This window comes from Mesoplodon densirostris, chromosome 8, assembly GCF_025265405.1.
Source record: "Mesoplodon densirostris isolate mMesDen1 chromosome 8, mMesDen1 primary haplotype, whole genome shotgun sequence".
Taxonomy (NCBI): domain Eukaryota; kingdom Metazoa; phylum Chordata; class Mammalia; order Artiodactyla; family Ziphiidae; genus Mesoplodon; species Mesoplodon densirostris.
The window spans coordinates 53,017,353-53,040,206 of record NC_082668.1 but is presented as its reverse complement, the minus strand read 5'-3'; positions in this window follow the sequence as shown (position 1 = coordinate 53,040,206).

Genomic DNA, 22,854 nt, shown 5'->3' with positions numbered 1-22,854 from the left:
TGGCTAAAACTTCCAAAACTATGTTGAATAATAGTGGTGAGAGTGGGCAACCTTGTCTTGTTCCTGATCTTAGTGGAAATGGTTTCAGTTTTTCACCATTGAGGACGATGTTGGCTGTGGGTTTGTCATATATGGCCTTTATTATGTTTAGGCAAGTTCCCTCTATGCTTACTTTCTGGAAGATTTTTATCATGAATGGGTGTTGAATTTTGTCAAAAGCTTTCTCTGCATCTACTGAGATGGTCATATGGTTTTTCTCTTTCAATTTGTTAATATGGTGTATCACATTGATTGATTTGCATATATTGAAGAATCCTCGCATTCCTGGGATAAACCCCACTTGATCATGGTGTATGATTCTTTTAATGCACTGTAGGATTCTGTTTGCTAGTATTTTGTTGAGGATATTTGCATCTATGTTCATCAGCGATATTGCCTGTAGATTTCTTTCTTTGTGACATCTTTGTCTGGTTTTGGTATCAGGGTGATGGTGGCCTCAGGAATGAGTTTGGGTGTCTTCCTCCCTCTGCTATATTTTGGAAGAGTTTGAGAAGGATAGGTGTTAGCTATTCTCTAAATGTTTGACAGTTCACCTGTAAATCCATCTGCTCCTGGGCTTTTGTTTGTTGGAAAATTTTTAATCACAGTTTCAATTTCAGTGCTTGTGATTGCACTGTTCATATTTTCTCTTTCTTCTGGGTTCAGTCTCAGAAGGTTGTGCATTTGTATGAATTTGTCCATTTCTTCCAGGTTGTCCATTTTATTGGCATAGAGTTGCTTGTAGTAATCTCTCATGATCCTTTGTATTTCTGCAGTGTCAGTTGTTACTTCTTTTTCATTTCTAATTCTATTGATTTGAGTCTTCTCCCTTTTTTTCTTGCTGAGTCTGGCTAATGGCTTATCAATTTTGTTTATCTTCCCAAAGAATGAGCTTTTAGTTTTATTGATCTTTGCTATTTTTACCATCATTTCATTTATTTCTGATCTGATCTTTATGATTTCTTTCCTTCTGCTAACCTTTGAGGTTTTTTGTTCTTCTTTCTCTAATTGCTTTAGGTGCAAGGTTAGATTGTTTATTCGAGATGTTTCCTGTTTCTTAAGGTAGGATTGTATTGCTATAAACTTCCCTCTTAGAACTGCTTTTGCTGCATCTGATAGGTTTTGGGTCTTCGTGTTTTCATTGTCATTTGTTTCTAGGTATTTTTAAATTTCCTCTTTGATTTCTTCAGTGATCTCTTGGTTATTAAGTAGTGTGTTGTTTAGCGTCCATATGTTTGTACTTTTTAAAGTCTTTTTCCTGTAATTGATATCTAATCTCATAGCATTGTGGTCGGAAGAGATACTTGATACAATTTCAATTTTCTTAAATTTACCAAGGCTTGATTTGTGACCCAAGATATGATCTCTCCTGGAGAATGTTCCATGAGCACTTGAGAATAATATGTATTCTGTCCTATATATATAGGAATATATAGGAATGTCCTATATATATCAATTAAGTCCATCTTGTTAAATGTATCATTTAAAGCTTGTGTTTCCTTATTTATTTTCATTTTGACTTGCATCTCTCTAATAATTAATGTTGTTGAGCATTCTTTCATGTGTTTGTTGGCAATCTGTATATCTCTTTGGAGAAATGTCTATTTAGGTCTTCTGCCCATTAGGATGATCTGTCCATTGGTGAAAATAGGGTGTTAAAGTCCCCTACTATGATTGTGTTACTGTCAATTTCCCCTTTTATGGCTGTTAGTATTTCCCCTATGTATTGAGGTGCTCCTATGTTGCGTGCATAAATATTTACAATTGTTATATCTCCTTCTTGGATCAATCCTTTGATCATTATGTAGTGTCCTTCCTTGTCTCTTGTCTTTATTTTAAAGTCTATTTTGTCTGATATGAGAATTGCTACTCCAGCTTTCCTTTGATTTCCATTTGCATGGAATATCTTTTTCCATCCCCTCACTTCTAGTCTGTATGTGTCCCTAGGTCTGAAATGGGTCACTTGTAGACAGCATATATATGGGTCTTGTTTTTGTATTCAATCAGCCAGTCTATGTCTTTTGGTTGGAACATTTAATACATAGACATTTAAGGTAATTATGAATATGTATGTTCCTATTACCATTTTCTTAATTGTTTTGAGTTTGTTACTGTAGGTCTTTTCTTTCTCTTGTGTTTCCTGCCTAGAGCAGTTCCTTTAGCATTTGTTGTAAAGCTGGTTTGGTGGTGCTGAATTCTCTTAGCTTTTGCTTGTCTGTAGAGATTTTAATTTCTCCATCAAATCTGAATGAGATCCTTGCTGGGTAGAGTAGTCTGTTTGTAGGTTTTTCTCCTTCATCACTTTAAATATGTCCTGCCACTCCCTTCTGGTTTGCAGAGTTTCTGCTGAAAGATCAGCTGTTAACCTTAAGGGCATTCCCTTGTATGTTATTTGTTGTTTTTCCCTTGCTGCTTTTAATATTTTTTCTTTGTATTTAAATTTTGATAGTTTGATTAATATGTGTCTTGGCATGTTTCTCCTTGGTTTTATGCTGTATGGGACTCTCTGTGCTTCCTGGACTTGATTAACTATTTCCTTTACCATATTAGGGAAATTTTCAACTATAATCTCTTCAAATATTTTCTCAGTCCCTTTCTTTTTCTCTTCTTCTGGGACCCCTGTAATTCAAATGTTGGTGCGTTTAATGTTGTCTCAGAGGTCTCTGAGACTGTCCTCAATTCTTTTCATTCTTTTTTCTTTATTCTGCTCTGCAGTAGTTATTTCCACCATTTTATCTTCCAGGTCACTTATCCGTTCTTCTGCCTCTGTTATTCTGCTATTGATGCCTTCTAGAGAATTTTTAATTTCATTTATTGTGTTGTTCATCATCGTTTCTTTCCTCTTTAGTTCTTCTAGGTCCTTGTTAAACGTTTCTTGTATTTTCTGTATTCTATTTCCAAGATTTTGGATCATCTTTACTATCATTATTCTGAATTATTTTTCAGGTAGACTGCCTATTTCCTCTTCATTTGTTAGGTCTGGTGGGGTTTTGCCTTGCTCCTTTATCTGCTGTGTGTTTCTCTGTCTTCTCATTTTGCTTAACTTACTGTGTTTGGGTTCTCCTTTTCGCAGGCTGCAGGTTCGTAGTTCCCATTGTTTTTTGGTGTCTGTCCCCAGTGGCTAAGGTTAGTTCAGTGGGTTGTGTAGGCTTCCTGGTGGAGGGGACTAGTGCCTGTGTTCTAGTGGGTAAGTCTGGATCTTGTCTTTCTGGTGGGCAGGTCCACGTCTGGTGGTGTGTTTTGTGGTGTCTGTGGCCTTATTATGATTTTAGGCAGCCTCTGTGCTAATGGATGGGGTTGTATTCCTGTCTTGCTAGTTGTTTGGGTTAGGGTGTCCAGCACTGTAGCTTGCTGGTCATTGAGTGAATCTGGGTCGTGGCTTTGAGATGGAGACCTCTGGGAGATTTTTGCCGTTTGATATTACGTGGAGCTGGGAGGTGTCTTGTGGACCAGTGTCCTGAACTTGGCTTTCCCTCATGAGAGGCACAGCCCTGATGCCTGGCTGGAGCACCAAGATTGTTTCATCCACATGGCTCAGCATAAAAGGGAGAAAAAGACAGAAAGAAATAAAGAAGATAATATTAAAAAAAACTAAACTAAACTAAACTGAAATAAAGTTATTAAAATAAAAATAAATAATTATTAACAAAAAATTTTTTTAAAGTAATTAAAAATCCCAAATAACGGACAGACAGAACCCTAGGACAAATGGTGAAAGCAAAGCTATACAGACAAAATCACACACAGAAGCATACACATACACAGTCACAAAAAGAAAAAGGAAAAAAATATATATCTTTGCTCCCAAAGTCCACCTCCTCAATTTGTGATGATTCGTTGTTTATTCAGGTATTTCACAGATGCAGGGTACATCAAGTTGATTGTGGAGATTTAATCCACTGCTCCTGAGGCTGCTGGGAGAGATTTTCCTTTCTCTTCTTTGTTCTCACAGCTCCCGGGTCTCAGCTTTGGATTTGGCCCCGCCTCTGTGTGTAGGTTGCTGGAGGGCGTCTGTTCTTTGCTCAGACAGGACACGGTTAAAGGAGCAGCTGATTCGGGGACTCTGGCTCACTCAGGCCATGGGGGAGGGAGGGGCACGGAGTGCAGGGCGAGCCTGTGGTGGCAGAGGCTGGCGTGACGTTGCACCAGCCTGAGGTGCGCCATGCATTCTCCCAGGGAAGTTGTCCCTGGATCCCGGGACCCCGGCAGTGGTGGGCTGCACAGGCTCCCGGAAAGGGGGCGTGGATAGTGACCTGTGTTTGCACACAGGCTTCTTGGTGGTGGCAGCAGCAGCCTTAGCGTCTCATGCCCCGTCTCTGGGTTTCGCGCTTTCAGCCGCGGCTTGCGCCTGTCTCTGGAGCTCCTGTAAGTGGCGCTCTGAATCCCCTCTCCTCGCACACCAGGAAACAGAGAGGGAAGAACAAGTCTCTTGCCTCTTAGGCAGGTCCAGACCTTTTCCCGGACTCCCTCCCTGCCAGCCATGGTGCACTAACCCCCTGCAGGCTATGTTCTCGCCGCCAACCCCAGTCCTCTCCCTGCGCTCTGACCGAAACCCGAGACTCAGCTCCCAGCCCTGCCTGCCCCGGCGGCCGAGCAGACAAGTCTCTCGGGCTGGTGAGTTCCGATTGTGGGAACCTCTCTGCTTTGCCCTCCGTACCCCTGTTGCTGCGCTGTCCTCCATGGCTCTGAAGCTTCCCCCCTCTGCCACCCGCAGTCTCTGCCCGCAAAGGGGCTTCTAATGTGTGGAAACCTTTCTTCCTTCACGGCTCCCTCCCACTGGTGCAGGTCCCATCCCTACCCTTTTGTCTCTGTTTTTTCTTTGTTCTTTTGCCCTACCCAGGTACGTGGGGTGTTTCTTGCCTTTTGGGACGTCTGAGGTCTTCTGCCAGCGTTCAGTAGGTGTTCTGTAGGAGTTGTTCCACATGTAGATGTATTTCTAATGTATTTGTGGGGAGGAAGGTGATCTCTGTGGCTTACTCTTCCGCCATCTTGAAGCTACTTCCTTTATTATTAACATCTGACATTAGTGGTACATTTGCAATAATTGATAATATGGTATTGATACATTATTGTTAACTAGAGTCCATAGTGTTCAGGTTTTCTTAGTTTTTCCCCAGTGTGTTTCTTCTGTGTCAGTATCCCATCAAGGATACTACATCACATGTAATTGTCTACTTCACTTTTTTTCATTCTGAAGGTGCCGTATTGAGAGAGGAGGTTAAAGAAGCACATAATTTCTTGGCTTGTCCTTGGCTTTAAGTGAGTAAAAGGGAAGTGGCTGCTGCTGGGGGCTGCATTTTGGTGTTGTGTCTGATGGGTGGCAGCCGAGTGGGGTGCTGGGTCCTGGGGAAAGGCAGGGCTCTGAGGAGGGGCTTCCCTCTAGAGCAAGCCTTTTCAGAGTGGCCCCTTGGGTTAGGGTGATGGGAAGTTATTGTTTAGAGGATAGAAAATTTCTTTCTGGTGTGATGAAAACATTCTGGTCATGGATAGTGGTGATGGTTGCACGGATTTACTTATTGCCACTGATTGAACACATAAAAATGGTTAAAATGTTTAAGATTTATGTATATTTTACCACAATGCTTTTTAAAGTGGAAGAAATAGACACAATTTAATTAATTTATTTTTGGCTGCATTGGGTCTTTGTTGCTGCACATGGGCTTTCTGTAGTTGCGGCGAGCGGGGGCTACTTTTCTTTGCGGTGTGTGGGCTTCTCCTGCGGTGGCCTCTCTTGCTGTGGAGCACGAGCTCTAGGCACACGGACTTGAGTAGTTGTGACTCATCAGCTCTAGAGCGCAGGCTCAGTCATTGTGGCACACGGGCTTCGGTAGTTGCTCCGCAGCATGTGGGATCTTCCCGGATTAGGGATCGAACCAGAGTCCCCTGCATTGGCAGGCGGATTCTTAACCACTCTGTCATCAGGGAAGTCCCCTATAGATATGATTTTGCTGTAGACATTGAAGGATATGCAGATGTTAAAAGTGAGTGAGAATGGTAAAAGTCGGAGAAAATATAGTGTTGACTGGCAAAATTGGATTTAGGTTAATGAAATGTTCTTTGGAACCATTAAAATGTAAATATATGGATAAATCTTACAAACATGTTAGGGGATAGAAGATTCCAAATAATATCTTACAACATAATTCCACTCAGATGCAGTTCAAAAACGGGTAAAACAAAACTATACTCTTTTGGTATGTATTCAGAAGTGTAAAACTATGAAGGAAAGAGGAAGTCATTTTCTTAAAAGTAACGATAGTGATACTTGCTAGAGGAAGGAAGGATTTGTGATCAGGAAGGGGCTCCTGGCTACTGACAATGTTCTCTTTTGACCCAAATGGCAATTACACAGGTGCTTGCTTTATAATTATTTGTTACAGTGCATATTTATGTCTTATGCATTTTCTTTATCTGTTAGATTTCCCAGTAAAAAGCTTTTAAAAAGGATATCATGACTACTGTAGTAAAGTATGGTTTCAGATTAAAGGGCTTCTAAGTTTGTGTTATGGGTTGAATCATGTCCCCCCCTTAAATGCATATATTGAAGTCCTAATCCCGCAGTACCTTGGAATGTGACCTTATTTGCAAATAGTGTCTTCTCAGAGGTAATCAAGTTAAAATGAGGTGATTAAGGTGGACCGTAATCCAGTTAGGATGGTGTCCTTGTAAGAATAGGAAATTTCAACACAGAGACACACTTGGAGGGAAGATGTTATGAAGAGACATAAGAGGAAGATGGCCAACTACAATACAAGCCAAGGAGAGAGGCCGGGAACAGATTCTCCCTCACAGCCCTCAGAAGGCACTGATCCGGCCAACCCCTTACCTTGACTGTGGGTTTTTGGCCTCTGGCACTGTGAGACATTATATTTTTGTGGCTTAAGACACCCAGTTTGTGGTATTTATTATAGCAGTCCTAACAAATACAAATACAGTTTGGAAAACTAATAAGGAAAACTAATAACTAATGTTTTAATCGGTGGCTTTACTTATCACAGTGACCTGTTTGGGGGCCTTTCAAAGTAGAACAGGGACAGTTACTTTTCCCAAGTGACTCAGAATCTCTAATTAAAGACAGATGTGTTTTAGTCTCAGGTCATCCAGCTTTTGTTTAATATAAAAGTTATCTAATTATCTGTCAGAGCATTGACCCCTCAGTTGCTGGTGTAGACATTAGTTCCTTTGCTGCCCTTGAAGCTAGGCATGATCCTGTGACAAATTCTGGCCGATGGGGTAAGGATGTGCCCTCCATTTCTTTTTCTCCTTCTTGCTGACTGGGATATGCTGAGACTTGAAATAGCCATCTGGAATTAGAAGTGGACACTACTCCTGCCTGGCCTGGTTACCTCTGGACTGTTAAATATGAAGACATGAATATGTCTCTTGTTCAAGCCACTTTTCTTTTCAGTTTCAGTGTAATAGCACCTGACTCTATACCCCCAACTAATATACTCCAGTAGTTAGAGGTAGGTGAGGGCTATAGGTCTCCCACTGGTGGCCCTGCTCCCAGATATGAAAGCAAATGTTAATTTGTGAGAGGGTATAAAAATATATCTAAAGCCTATTTTGTAGCTTTAATAAAGTCTATGTCTCTGCCTTTTTTGGTGTCCCTCCCTTTGCTCAAGAGGTTCACTTGAGGAAAACATGATAATATTGTAGAGGCAGGATTCAGTTAAACTTAGAGTTAGCATTGGTCATCCACAGTCTTCCAAATAAACTGTGCCTCAGTGCAGAATCCAGCCGGGGCCAGGTTTCTGAGTCCAGCCTTGTGAGTGTGCTAGGTTATTCCCTTTCATGGAATTGTGGGGTGCCCCTGAAGTATTTCTAGCCAGTTCACAAGTCTTAAACATCTTAAATTTCAACAACAAGAACCGATTTCTAATGTCTGTTTTTTTTTTTTTTTTTTTTTTTTTTTTTGCTGTACGCAGGCCTCTCACTGCTGTGGCCTCTCCCGTTGCGGAGCACAGGCTCTGGACACATAGGCTCCGCGGCCATGGCTCGCGGGCCCAGACGCTCCGCGGCATGTGGGATCTTCCGGGATAGGGGCACGAACCCGTGTCCTCTGCATCGGCAGGCGGACTCTCAACCACTGCGCCACCAGGGAAGCCCTCTAATGTCTGTTTTGATAGCAGACAACCTCAGCTCTTGAGTGGAGGTAAAGATGGTTGGAAAACTTACAGTAGCTGTCTTTTAATGTGGTCTTTTGATTAATTGGGTCTTCCAGCTATATTGTAAAGGAAATTTCAGACCACACAATAGTAGCTGGAGTAGTTTCCTGATACTTAGCTTCTTGCTGTGTTGTCTTCTTCTTTCTCTTCAGTCCTAGATACCTCCTTCTGCCTAGAGTCTTCAGAGCTTTTGATTATTCCTGGCGTTTCCTGTTTTAGAGTTTGTTTTTATTTTCTCTAGATTTTTTTTGGTGTGTGTGTGTGTGTGCCTTACTATTATATGACAACTTTCTCTGTACAAGTTGCATTCAAATACCCTGAGAAAGGATCTTATTGAGTTGCTCGATCACTGTTCAGGACATGTTATCCCTTCTGAGGTTGAGCTTTCATGGCTGGCCACTTGTAGGCCAGTGGCCTTTCTCATGTCTGGTCTGGAGCTGACATCTTTGGGTCAGGCACCAAACCCTGGTCCAGATAGTCGTAGCCAGGGTTGCAGGATAAATTTTACAAAGGTTGAATGCTTGCGCACAAGAAACTGTATCTGGACCCTGTTCTTGAAGGGAGGGCAGACACCAAGCTTCTAAAACTCCCCTCCAGTACTTTCCTTGATGCTTGAAACTGAGTAGTGACATAAAGGTCACAAACCAGATATTCTGGTAAAAATCTGACAAGTGTAAAATCCACTCAACTAATGTTTATAGAGCATCTGCTAGACACAGTGCTAGACTAGTCATGAAGTCATCCAAAGAGCTGAGTTTAGTGGGGGAGACATGTAAACAAATGAGGACAACAGCTTGAGGAGAAAACAACTGTTTGCTTCTCTCTAAGGCACTGGTTAATTAGGACAAGGAACTGGGAAGTGGCACTGGTGGGGCGGGGCCTCAGAGAATCTAACCACAGACAGGATTTGTGTCTGAGTGGAAGAAGTAATACACTGCAGCCTTTATTTGCATAAAATAGCTATAATAGGAGCTAAACTTACAAAGATACAGACTTCTGTCTTGTCCTGTGAACTTCTTATAGAATTAAGCATAAACAACTCCTTGTAACTAAAACCATGTGGATTTACAGAACCCACCTTAATCAAAGTATAAGAACTATGTGTTCACTTTAATTGAAAATATCATGATGTATCCTGATAGTTGGAAAACCATTGACTATGTAAGTTTGCTACAGTCAATGATTTTTTGATGCTAGAATTCACTGGAAGGAATCCATACCACTTAACCTGGAGGATTTATGAGTTCTCTTGGGTGCCATAGAAGTTAAAAATCTATTAAGTGGTTTTCTATTACTCTCAGTTCTTGGGATCCAGTGATGCATCACCTTAAGGACTGGGGAACTAGGGATATATGATTGCCCTCTGAGGGTTAAATGGAGCAGAGACAGAATGACTGCAGACCTGCCAGGTGGATTAGCCATATGAGCGTGGTCTAAAAGAGAATGTGTCATTGCAAGTGAGGTTAGTCGGGTGTCAAAGGACAGACAGATGACCAGGATGAGCCCTGGCCTGCCCTGGTGTAGACACAGATGCATTAAACTACTTGAAAGGAATGCTGATTGAATCTTCAAGTCCTATTATAAACTCTTCTTAGTCCAATTCCATTTTCTCTGTCAAAACTCTTATGTATTAATCAGGACTTCTTGTTGTTTGTGAGAGATAGAAATCCACCTCAAAGTGGCTCAAGCAAAGGAGGGAATTCACTGTTTCCAATAAATGAAAAGTTCAAGGAGGATCCTGGTTGACTCTGATGTTTAACGATATTGTCAGGCAATGTCTCTTTCCACCTCTTCATTTGGCTCACCTTTTGGGTTCATCTTCAGCCAGTGCTCTCTCCTTGGGGTGGCTCTCTGCATCTCTTAGCTCATATCCTCATGGTTTAGCAAACCTAACAATTGCTGGGGCAGTTTCAGCCCCATGACTGGCCAGACCTGGGACATGTGCCCACCCAACCATCTAAACCATAGATGTAATGGAGGGTGAGTCATTCTCAGAAGTAAAATTTTCAGAGTAAAGAGTAATGGATTTGGATAGGCAGAGAGGGCAGTTTTCCTCTGTTGTTCTATTATGTGATTTCCATGTGATGTGTCTGTAAGGAAGAAAATGTATTTGCCTCCATGTTAATTGTTTCCAGGCACCTTGGCAGAGTTTTCCCTGTAAATTAATACACTAGCATTCTCTGTGGGTATGTGTTTACACACGTACACCCACGCACACACACATGTGGGCCTTATGAGTTACAATAAGGTGAATTTGCCCCTGAGAGAAGGGTCTGCTCTGAATGTGGCAACCAAGAAATCAGGCTCCAAAGGCTTGCAGACTGAGAGGCAAAGTCTGGACTTGGGCAAAGACTGTGAGACCAGTGTGAGACCCCGTGGAGGTCTCCTTTCCCTTGCTGTTTTCCCTTGCTTTTTTCTCTTGAATCCCCACACCATTTACCACACTGTGTGGGTGGCATGCCAATTTTAAAAAAGGGCACAGCAACAGGAAGACTGGAATTGCCACACCAGATCTGACCTGTCATCCAGCCAGCTTTGTATGTAACATAAACACTCTCCAGAGACCTCTGCTTTGACTTGCTGTTTGAGAAGTAGCCCTATTATTTTTCCTGGTCCTACTTCATGCTGTGCAAATATGACTCTGGACGGAAATCATTTCCAGAAACGGTACCTGTGGAATCATGAGGTAATGTTGCAGCGGTGGGCTGAGACTTTCTGGGGGTTTGTTAGGTGGAGTTGTCAGAGGGGAGAGGAGGGGCGGGCTGAGGGGGAGTTGGTGTGTAAGCCGGGAGAGAAGGGGGCAGTGGCTGTTCAGGCCTAGCATCTCCCTCTTTCTCCCCGTCCTGTCCCTATAACAGTGAAGAACTCCTGTTCCTCAGCTCAGGGACAAATGGAACTTCTTCACTAACCACTGTTGCCTGTCCCAGATGGTAAACATTTTCATCTGGTTTTTCAAGGTCCCATGAGGCTCCAGAGGGTGGCCAACTCTAGTTGGGTAATTCATCCTTCTGGGGATGGGGCTGGAGGCCTCGCCTTTGTTAGGGCTTGGACAAGGAGCAAGGCTGTTCTTCTGGTCTTACTTTGATGGTGCTGTGCCAGTTCTTTTGAGGAAAACCAGCCTCTTTCCTTTCAGGCTGGCTGCAGTGTCTCTGGTGCCTGCTTTGAGAGCTGTTTTTGCCCCCTTCATCTTTGGCTCTCCTTTGCCTAGCAGAGTCCTGAAATCTGGGGGCACGGGGCTGCCTGGGTGGTAGATGGTTTGAATGCCATGGTAAGGTCTGCCTAAGGCTTTCCAGATACTTAGTTACCAATCTAGCTGTCTTTCTGAAGAAACATTACTAACAGTGTCTTAGAATATGAAGGGCAGCGCACAAAGGTGAATGAAATACTGAGGAGGAGTGCAACATGAACGTTCAATTTCTGTCATCACCTGTGCTGTCAACAATAATACTAAGAGTTCACTTTTGTGTAGAGCCTTTTATGTTGGGTATATAACTTCTTTTTATGCACATTTATACATACATTAAAAATGTATTACAACGTTTCTAGACTTATCTTTTTGGGTTGATTATTAAAATGTACCTTAAATTTAAATTCTGGGAAGTTATGTGCATCTTAATTTGTAACACTCTTCACTTGTAAATTTGTATTTAACTATTAATGTCTAAAATAGTTTCTGACCATAGCAATATTTGATGACTAGAATTTGGACAATATGGAAAGGTACAAAGGAAAAATAAAAATCACTGAGATGCCACCTTCCAGTTTACTGCAGCTCCTCACAGGCTTTCGTGCATAAGCTGTGCCCACAGCGATTCCTCCATGCTTTCCTGTTCCAGTTTCTTCACTGGAGAAAATACTTAGAGACTCTTGTGAAGCAGTCTGAGTGAGGAATTGTAGAATTTTAAGACTTCCCCCAATCCTTTGCTCATTCTTAATTTGACAGAAATATTTTTAGTATACTTGCCTTTACCAAATCTTCCTAAATCATTTAACTTGGTTTCCATAGATACAATCAGTCTTTCTTTTTGGTCTTGAATGTCTGTGGTTTACATAATATTTAATTAAATTATATAGTTATAATGACAAGTAGAACTGGCATAAACGGGTAGGGAACAAACACACTTGGCTTTTGGGGGTGCACAACTCAGCTGGTCAGAACAGAGGTGCACAGGCCCCCAGAGGGCAGCCCCCCAGGAGGTCCAAGGGCATCCATCACTCAGTATGTTTTACGGAGGAAATGAGGAGCATTGGCTGTTTGAGGTGCTTGATTAAGTGAAGGCTGGGTTAGAGGAGGCTGCTAAGAGAGTTCTTTTTTTTTTGCGGTATGTGGGCCTCTCACTGTTGTGGTCTCTCCCGTTGCGGAGCACAGGCTCCGGAAGTGCAGGCTCAGCGGCCATGGCTCACGGGCTCAGCCGCTCCGCGGCATGTGGGATCTTCCTGGACCGGGGCATGAACCTGTGTCCCCTGCATCGGCAGGCGGACTCTCAACCACTGCGCCACCAGGGAAGCCCAAGAGAGTTTTTAATATTAAGATACTGAGGGATGGAAGGGCACAGATGAGCTGAAGATAATTTTATGTAGTTTCTTGCTACAATGCTAAATTTCCAAGTTTTCTTTTTTCTTTCTGGTTCCTGATACCATCTGTCATGTAACTAGGGTGACTAGTTGTTTCCTTGTGTGATCATTCCATGGAGAAAGTGTAAGGATTAAAAATATTGCACTTCCTCATATTTATTTTTATTCTTTGTTTCAGGAAAATGTATGATAAAAGAAGATGGTATTTGAGATTTAGGTACCTTAGGCACAAATATTCCTCCTCTCCTATACTTGATTAATATGTACTGAGCAATTTCATTGATGCTTACAGATTACCATTGTAACTTAAAGATTAATGAGTAGAACAAATAGTTAATGGATAGAGCAAATAGTTGCTTTTTAAATTTTTAAAAGTCTTGAGTAACAACCATGGTGATAAAAATATGTTAAAAATATTTGTTTGTTGACTAACATTTTACAGACAGTTCTTGCGTGTTTTCTGTCATTCAAGCCACACCACTTCCTATGTGGAGGGATGGCAGGGAATGTTACCCTCACTTTATATGTTTGTAGAATGAGCCTCAGAGGTTAAGTGATTCACCTGAAGTCCTACAGTGGTTGAGCTCCTCAGACAAGAACTTAGGAATGTTCAGAGTTTCTCCAACCATCCATTTAGTCTCAGCTTGAGACGCTAGGGGACTTCTTGGACTTCTGCCAATATTCATGCCATTCATTGTCATTGGGCAATAGTTCCTTGCTTTTAGGACTAATAAAATTGAATAGGGTCTTCCTTTTCAGACTACTACTTCTCACTGCGGGAAGGACTTGGTCTATTTGTTCAGAGATATTTTTCTCACTTTCAAAGAGTATTTCAGCTCCAAGGAAACTGCCATGGCAGTGGGCTGACTTGGTGTAGAGGCAACAGCTGGTACCCAGGCAAGTTACTAAGCTTTTCCTTCTGGTAAGCTTTGATGAGAGGCTGGCAAGCTGGCCTCTGTTCTCTCTCATATTACCAGGGCTGTTCTTCATATAAAAACGAAGGGACCTGGGGGTAAATCTCACACAAGTTAAAACAAAAGTGTCAGAACATGTTAGCTCATGATACCTTTGTATAGTTTAACAAACTCAAAGGTTTCGGAAACGTTTTTTTTTTATTGCTCAAGGTTGAGGGTGGAGGGGCACTGACTAATTCTGTGGTTAACTGAGCTACGAGGTGATTGCCTAGTAGAGGAGTGATCCAAGTTGGAGCCATAGCTCTCCCCTAAAGGTAAGGTGGGCTGTTTTGTAGAGCTTTGCCATAATCTTTCCAAGGATTGTTGAGTGTGTGGGTACCTTTTACATTGCCGGAATGAATGTGAGGCTGCTGTGCTGCTTTTTTATTGCCTGTAACTAGAACTGCTTAGAAGTGCCTGTATCAGAATCTCTTGGGGGTGGGGCCTGGGATTCTTAATTTTTAACAAGCTCCCCCAGTATTCATAGATATTCTAAAATTTGACGGCCACTCTCTCCTTTCTCATCTCCCTTGTTTGTCATTCTCATGAGCAGTTGAGATGCACTCAAACAGGTCACTTTGTGGAAGGGGGTGGGAAGGATGCCAGGAAAGGATCTTGATCAGGCAGAGGAAAAACTGGAGCCCTTGACCATCTCTGTCAGTCTTTCTACTGAGTGCTGTTCAGCCACATCTCAGCCTGGTTCTCCACCCTGGTTCAGGCTGTCCCTGGTTTTATGAGAAGCTTTTTCATAATTACAATCATCTGTGTCTTGTCTGGTCTGCTTGGTAGGCCAAGAATTCTGCCACCTCCTGATCTCAGCTTCAATCGAATTTTAAATCTTTGGATTGAGCTAGCTGTCTCTAGGTTGGATGTTTGAATTTCTCTTGAGTCTATTGCCTTTCACCCACAGCCTTTCAATATTCTCACCTCTAAACCTGTCCCCATAAATACACAGCACATTCTTACATTCCCAACAGCTTTTCCCAGTACCCGTCTTTGTTTTTTTGTTTTTGTTTATGTCTAGGAGCACATTTTCCTGGAAATTCTATTATAGTGGTAAGGTGTTCAGGTTGTTCCGCTGAAGCGGATTCATGTTATATGGTAACTGAATTGTCATTTCCTAGGAGCAGGAGGCCTATGCTATTGAGGGAGGAATAGTTTTCTTGCTTCTTCCTTGATTGGAATGACTTTAGGCAAAATTAAATAGGATCTGGTTTTTGTCCTCTCCTTTCTTTTCACGAGTTCCACCTTTCTTGGCTTCTGTGTTTGGAGTTGGGTGATGGAGCTATGAGGTGGGTGATGGCCGTCCCACACGCATGAACTGGGTGATGTGTGGGGAGCTCTGGGCCTGTTCATTTACAGCTGCTGCTGCCTTCTGCCCACACCACCACTGATGCAGCCATCAAAGACCCAGTGAGTTGCTGTGGCTTCTGACTTGATTGGATCAATCCTCAGTTTATTCATGTAGCACAGTGGCCACTCGGCAGACTGGAGGTAACTGGTTTGTCACTCCCAGCTCGTAGTCCAGAAATTGGCTCTTGTGCCTCCTGAAAATCATTTGCCATTTAACTTTTCAAGGTGTATAATCTCCTTTTCCCCTTCAAGCTGGAGGTGAGTCCTGGGTGGGAGTGTATGCATCAAATGGCAAACTCTAATGGTTATCAAGACATTTTTTCTGGGCTGCCCTGGTGGCGCAGTGGTTGAGAGTCCGCCTGCCGGTGCAGGGGATGTGGGTTCGTGCCACGGTCTGGGAAGATCCCACATGCCACAGAGCGGCTGGGCCCGTGAGCCATGGCCGCTGAGCCTGCGCGTCCGGAGCCTGTTCTCCACAACGGGAGAGGCCACAACAGTGAGAGGCCCGCGTACCACAAAAAAAAAAAAAAAAGAAAAATTATTTTTTCGCATTGCTCCTCTTCTTGCTTATCAACAGAAGAACTCTGGAAATCGATCGGGGCATAGATACACAGGTAGTAGGGCTTTTGCAAGGCTGCACACAGCAGCTTTTAAAATTTATGAGTTTAGATACATTCTCCGGAAAGCAAGTGCCCAGTGATGTTTCTGATCTTTCTAGTCTCGGTCTCTCATGTGGTCCTGTGACCCCAACAGTGGCCCCTTATTGAGAAAGCTGCCACGGCTGTCTCAGTTCAGAGTGACAAACCGTGCAGCTAGGTGAACCAAGAAAGCTAATGAGTTCAGAACTGGACAAAGCCTGAGGCTTCACATACATTTTATAGGAGCATCAAAATGGTCTCAGATCAGGTTACTCCTCCACAAGATCTGTTAATCACTGACTTATTTAATGTGTCCTCTGTATCCAACCTTGGCCATTTAGAAAAAGAGAGCTTGAGCTTTTAGGATGTCATATAATTCCTAAGGGCTCACTTTACCTTTCCAGATTGTCCTAAAGTGCTTCCAAATTATGAAGACTCATTCATCCATTTTTTCCCCTCTGAAACTGTTCTCTGATAGGTGTTAGAGTGGAAAGCAATCTGATTAAATTCTTCATAGTCTAGAGATTCCCCTGAAGGTAGTTGGATTTTTGTTTTTAACAAGCAGTGCTTGTTAACTCATCTCTCACTGATGACATCTGAGGCAGTGTATCCTAATAAAATGAGCAATTTCAGACACTCTGGACAAAAGTGAAATGACAACATAAAATAATTGATGGCAGTTTGTCCTCAATATCTATTCTTCCAAGCTGTTTCTGCTTTCTTGAATTTTTCTTCTGCTACTTTAGAACTTATGCCATCTCTGCATTTTCAAAGTGACTACTAATTAAGGTTAGGTGAGGTTGGGGAGGGGAAGAATAGCCACATTTAGGGTTGACTTTGCCACAGACATTAGACCTAGAAAGGTATGTGGTAAGGGGATGTGCAGTGTTCTCACATATAAGCTGTGAGTGCTGTGTGCTTGAGACTTTAATGAAATTGCCCTATAATTGGCCTTTAGCCTGTCTCTTTATCTGGCATTACACCGTGTCACACATGGCATTACACCAAACTCGCTAACCTCTCTGAGAGGCAGGTAAGTTTGATGTCAAACAGTATAAAATTTCTAAACATTGATATGTTTGAAATCTTCCTTTCCTATGCATTATGTTGGAAGCAGCACTTAGAAAATAACAAAACCAGCATGGTAAACAGTCTGTTTCTCACAGTGGTGGTAAGGATCAACCCGCATTTATTTTAGTACTGATCCTGATTTCGTGTTTCTTCAATTGGCGTCCTTACCAGCATTCTGAAAGCTTCCCTGATTTTCACAAACTGGGATGTCTATTTTCCCTGTTACGGGAGTGCTGCAAAAAATGAAGCCTAAAATGTGGCTTTTTAAGAGGCTACCTCGTTTAGCAGTTGAAGAAGAGTGTTTTTTAGTTATATTGACAATTCATTTTCTGTTAGTCATTTCGTTGTACAAGTCGCTACAGACTGAAGGAGACTACATTCCTCGGGGAGTTAGCGGCTTTGTTAATTCAGGGTTTGTCATTTCAGAAGTTTCCCTGTTTAAATGTGAGGAGTTTGTGGCAGTTGAAATAGAATTTGATTTTGGTATCTCAGGTTTGTAGCAAGATGGTTTTCCCCTAATATGATTTGAGGCAAGAAATGCACAAGAAGTGATCTGTTCATCCTAGTTAAACCTACCCAGCCAGGTGGAGCCACTGGAGGAAGCTAAATGAGCACCATCTTGTTTCAAAGTAGAGACTGACAATAGAAATGCTGTCTGAGGCTGAGGCAGGGGTTTGTGTTAGCAGGCTCTTGGGAGCTACTTTTAGCTCTTTGAAAAATTTATGTCTCTGAGCCCCTAAGCTCCCTGCTGTGTCACAGCAGCTGGCGTACATTCCCCAGAATATGCAGCCTCTCTTCTGATATGTATGGGAGGTGGAGTGGAGGAATAAGAGAATAGAAGAGAATTTAGCCATCATTTCAACACTGCTTCTTACTTCTAAGGCTGAAAAGATTCTTCCATGGTCCTTGAGTGTATTCTTTAAAGAGGAGAAAAGTAACAAATTCCCTCTTGATGCTTCACACTCACTGAACTGAGATCTCAGAACTTGTTGCCACTAATAATTTAGTCCTGTTTATTAATGCTGACATATGAGCGGTTTAGTGTGTGTGGCAGGGAAGAACTGAATAATTTAAGAACAAAGCAGAGTAAAGATTTCTTACGGCACAAGGACAGGGGGCCCTGACACATACTGAAGACGCACTTATAGCCAGACTGAACCTTTCCTGTGGTCTGGAAATACATCTGGGAAGTAGGACAATAAATAGCTGGATATTAAAATTTATACATATTACTTTCCAATTGATCCTATTTTGTGTAGGACACAGAGTTGGGACTTTTTTAGCAGATGCATGTTATCAGTGAAAACAAATGAAATCAGAGTTCTGGGAATAGTGTGCAGCAGTAAATCAACAGTAAAAAAAGAAATCCCCAGCCCAGCGGATAGCTTCTGACCAATATCTAAATAACAGATGCACTGGGTTAGATAGTTCACGGGAATGAGGATGTCACTTATGTACAATAATCATTTTCCACAAGGCTAGTATTATATTTTAGCCTCAAAGCAAAATTTGATTTCTTGTTCTTGACACAAAACAAGAATAGAAGAGATTGTAAAGCTTTCATCTTAGGCATTTCATTAAATTATGGAATCTAGTATTGGTCTCATACTGTTTTATAGTAAGGTAAGTTGAGCTAGAAACAAGGCAGCCTAGTTTAAGGTGACAGTAACAGAGCTATGTGCCTCATTAAACACATCACTAATGGGAAATCAGGAATGAATTACATCTGTATATTCCTTTTCCGGTGCCATGGACAAGGATACATATGATTTTGCTGAGAGTAGGGAATAGGAGCCTTTCTGTCTCATAACCTGCACATGGAAGGAGAGGCCAGGAGGGTGGAAAGGGAAGTGAGATACAAGGTAAGCCAAAAAAAGAGGCATATTGTCTCTTGGTTGCTGTGATTTGAAGTAATTTAAAAGCTAAGGTTCATCTGTGGTGATTGAGGCTGCTTCATATTATGGAAGGGCTGTGTCAATGATAGACATTAGTGTGCTAGAAACATAGCATTTTGGAAGTAAATAGAGGTCATTGATTGCTAATTCCCAACCAGAATAGGGATCTTTCTCAGTTTCTCTGCGTGGGATAAGGTGACCTCAGTTTGGACATTTCCATAACGTTATAGTTATTTGTTTACCAAAAGATTGATAAGCCTCCGGATTCCTGGTTTCCAGGAAGAATTAAAACATACTAGCAAAGCATCATGTCTTAGTCTTCAAACGAACATGGGTAAGATGCAACTGAGGTTCTATCCAAGGTAAAAAGATAGTAAGAGGGCACCCAGTTGGTTTCCACACTGGATAAATTAAATGCTATGGGCCTGAAAAAAATTATAGCTAAAGAAAATACAAGTTATCTAACTTTTTTCAACCTCCACATATTTTGAATGTATTTTTTAAACAAGTTGTTTTGGGGAGTAGCCTAGTCAGGAGGGTTCACAAAGCCATGCCAAATTTGCCAAACTATTCTCTCCTTCCTCCTCCCTCTCCTCCTTTTATCTTCCTCCTCCCCTTTCTTCTCTTTTTTAGTATTACTGTAAGTAAAATAAAATCTAGAGATAGGTCTAGATTATAGCAAGATAATTGACAAGATCTTTCCAGATGGCATTGTGGCCAAGATGGAGTGATGTGCTCTGGATCATGATGTTAGGTGCCAGACACAGTACTAGGTGCTGCCAGGGCAGCGGTAAACACATCAGAAGTGGCCCCTCCACAAGGAGCATATAGTGCATCTAAGGAAAGAGACTATTACAAAACGAAGGGCAGTATATAAGAAGTAATGATAAGAGGGCTGTAGGGTCTTCTTTTGGATCTAACGGACCCATAGGTTAGGGAGTATTTCTCCAGAAAAGATGATCTTTAAGCTGCTATCTGGAGACTAATAGTTAGCTTGGTTAACATTAGGAGTTGGTAGAGTATTCCAGGTATAAGGAGTAGCATGTGTAAAGACTCAGAAGTGAGAGAGAACATGTTCCTTTCATAGACCTGAAAAACATTAAATATGGTAAGTGCATTTTAAAGATACAAGCTAAGCTGCTGTTACAAAGCCACCCCGAATTATGGAATCTCAAACAAGGCAGAAACTTAATTTCTCCCATGAAATTGTCTGGAATTGGTCAATAAGCCAGGGTGAATAAGCAGCTCTGCTCTGAAAGGTCATTCTGGAACTCAGGTTCTTTTTTCTTGATCACTCACTTCATCAATGAAAAACTGTTTCTAGTGTCCCTTCTACTAATTAGTGAGCCACTGTGCAAAAAGTTTCTGAAAGTGAGAAAGAAGTCTGCTTTTGGAATACACGTCAAGGGGTATGGAAGCTGGTCTAAAGGTTAGGGATATTCTGAAAGGAAGTGAGAACTGAGGTAGAAGTTGGCCAGATGAAGGTTAGAGTTGGGAAAGATCCAGGCAGAGGGAAGAACATGTGGAAAGAACTCATGGGAAGAGGGAATGTGGTATACTTAAGGAACCGAAAAACACTGGTTATAGTGTTAGCATTGTAATTTCAGGTGCTGCAATAAAGAGGCCACACATTATAATAACTCAAGCAAGGTTGAAGTTTATATCCCTCCCATAGAACAATCAGGATTTGGTACAGCAGCTTCCAGAGGAGAGTGGACACCTGAATAGGGTGTTGGCAATGCTAAGAGGAGTGAATTCTTGATTTAGAGAACTTGAGCCATTGACTATATATTTCACCATCTCACTATATTTTATTTTAGTTTAGTTTAGTTTTGCGATACGCGGGCCTCTCACTGTTGTGGCCTCTCCCGTTGCGGAGCACAGGCTCCAGACGCGCAGGCTCAGCGGCCATGGCTCACAGGCCCAGCCGCTCCGCGGCATGTGGGATCTTCCCGGATCAGGGCACGAACCTGTGTCCTCTGCATCAGCAGGCGGACTCTCAACCACTACACCACCAGGGAAGCCCTCTCACTATATTTTAAAGTAAATTACAGGACAGCTCCACAAACTCTGTTAAGCAGTTTAGGATTTAACCAAAAGTAATTGTGAAACCACTGTAAAGAAAGGAACTAAGTTTGCAATTTAAAAAGGTGGTTCTGGTTTTAATGCTCTGAATGAATGCATGGGCAAGATGGAAGGCTGGGAGGCCAGTAGGCTGTTGCTCTAATCCAAGTGAGAAAGGATATGGTGATATGGACTCTGCAGGGATGGATATCTATTAGACATAATATAGTTAATAGGCAGGACATCATGGAGCAGAGTGTGGCATAAATTAACTGTTTTATCTGTTGCTATCCAGGCCTGAAATTCATAGTGTTATATGAATCCCAAGAATTTTAAATGTCCGCAAGTTTATTTAATGAAGGGTTGCAATGTCAAATATTTATTAGGGCTTGAGAATAGGAAAACGAACTAAATGAAGCAGCCCTGTTATAATGGTGGGAGGCTATGGGGAATTGGATAGCACATGCCCCTCTGAAGGGGACAAGTCTATTCAGTTCCAAGTGTCGCCATTTGTAAATAAAAATGCATTGTTGCCAGATCTTGTGATTTTTTCCTTTTTTCTAAAGACTTTTGGATTGTTATATGAAACCGTCTGATTTTGAAATGTTGATATCTAAGTAAAAAGCAAACAAACATACAAACAAAGTACTGTATAGATGAACATTGTAAGGGCCAAGTGAAACAGCTCTGTAAGCGGGATTTGGTTTGCACAGATTCATTTCTGTGCTTAGGTCTTAATAACTGTATTAGTTCGGGTAGGCTACTGTAACAAAGAAATCCAATAGTATAGTGGCCAAAAGAGCAGAGATGTTTGTGTCTCATTTGACAGTTCCAGTGTGAAAGGACAGGTGGCCGGACATCATTGCTTTTCATGGTCATTCGGGTTCTTCCCAAATTGTTGTTCCACCATCCCCAAGTGTAGTGTTATCCATCTGCATGGTTAAAGTTAGGTCATCACATCTGGATTCCAGTCCTCATAAAGAGAGAAAGGGAGCATAGCTGAGGCATCCTCATTGTCTTAAGGCTCTGGCTATGTAATCATAACAACTCTTAGTATTTACATGTTTTTTCCCAGCATACTTCCCTATTAATTCTTTTAATCATTTTAGCCTTTTGAGCCTGGCATGATGGGTTATTATTTTTATTTGACAGATATAAAAATGAGGTTCAGGTAGGTATGACTTGCCCAATATCATAAAGAGAATTATTGGCAGGACTAGAGTGTATCTTGGCTCAGTTTTAATAATAATAAAATGCCTTTAAATGTATTTATAATAAATATTTAAAATAAAACTCAACTTATTTGAGTTCCTGTTACCAAACAAAATTTAGTCGCTTATCAAAGTGTGATGAGAGATGGCAACATGTATTTTTTCCTCTTGGATGTGTTATCCTATTTTCCTTTGAAAATTATCGTTCTTGATCACTCCTGGCATCAGATGAGGGGAATCCACAAAAGCCAACAGCCCTTTGAGTGCTTAGTAGGATGGTTTTGCTTTGGCAGTATCAGAAAATTCTTTTATCTTAAATGTTAAGAGTTTAATTACGTGCAGGAGCATTGATTCCTTGTGGTGTGCTTTCTGTCTGTGGTTATAACCTTCACCCTCATTCAATATCTATTTCTGATGGCTGTCATTAAAATATCTACAAACAATAAATGCTGGAGAGGGTGTGGAGAAAAGGGAACCCTCTTGCACTATTGGTGGGAATGTAAATTGATACAGCCACTATGGAGAACAGTATGGAGGTTCCTTAAAAAACTAAAAATAGTACTACCATACGACCCAGGAATCCCACTACTGGGCATATACCCTGAGAAAATCATAATTCAAAAAGAGTCATGCAAAGTGAGAGAGTGGCATGGACATATATACACTACCAAATGTAAAATAGATAGCTAGTGGGAAGCAGCTGCATAGCACAGGGAGATCAGCTCGGTGCTTTGTGTCCACCTAGAGGGGTGGGAGGAAGGGAGACACAAGAGGGAAGAGATATGGGGATATATGTATATGTATAGCTGAGTCACTTCGTTATACAGCAGAAACTAACACACCATTGTAAAGCAATTATACTCCAATAAAGATGTTAAAAAATGTCT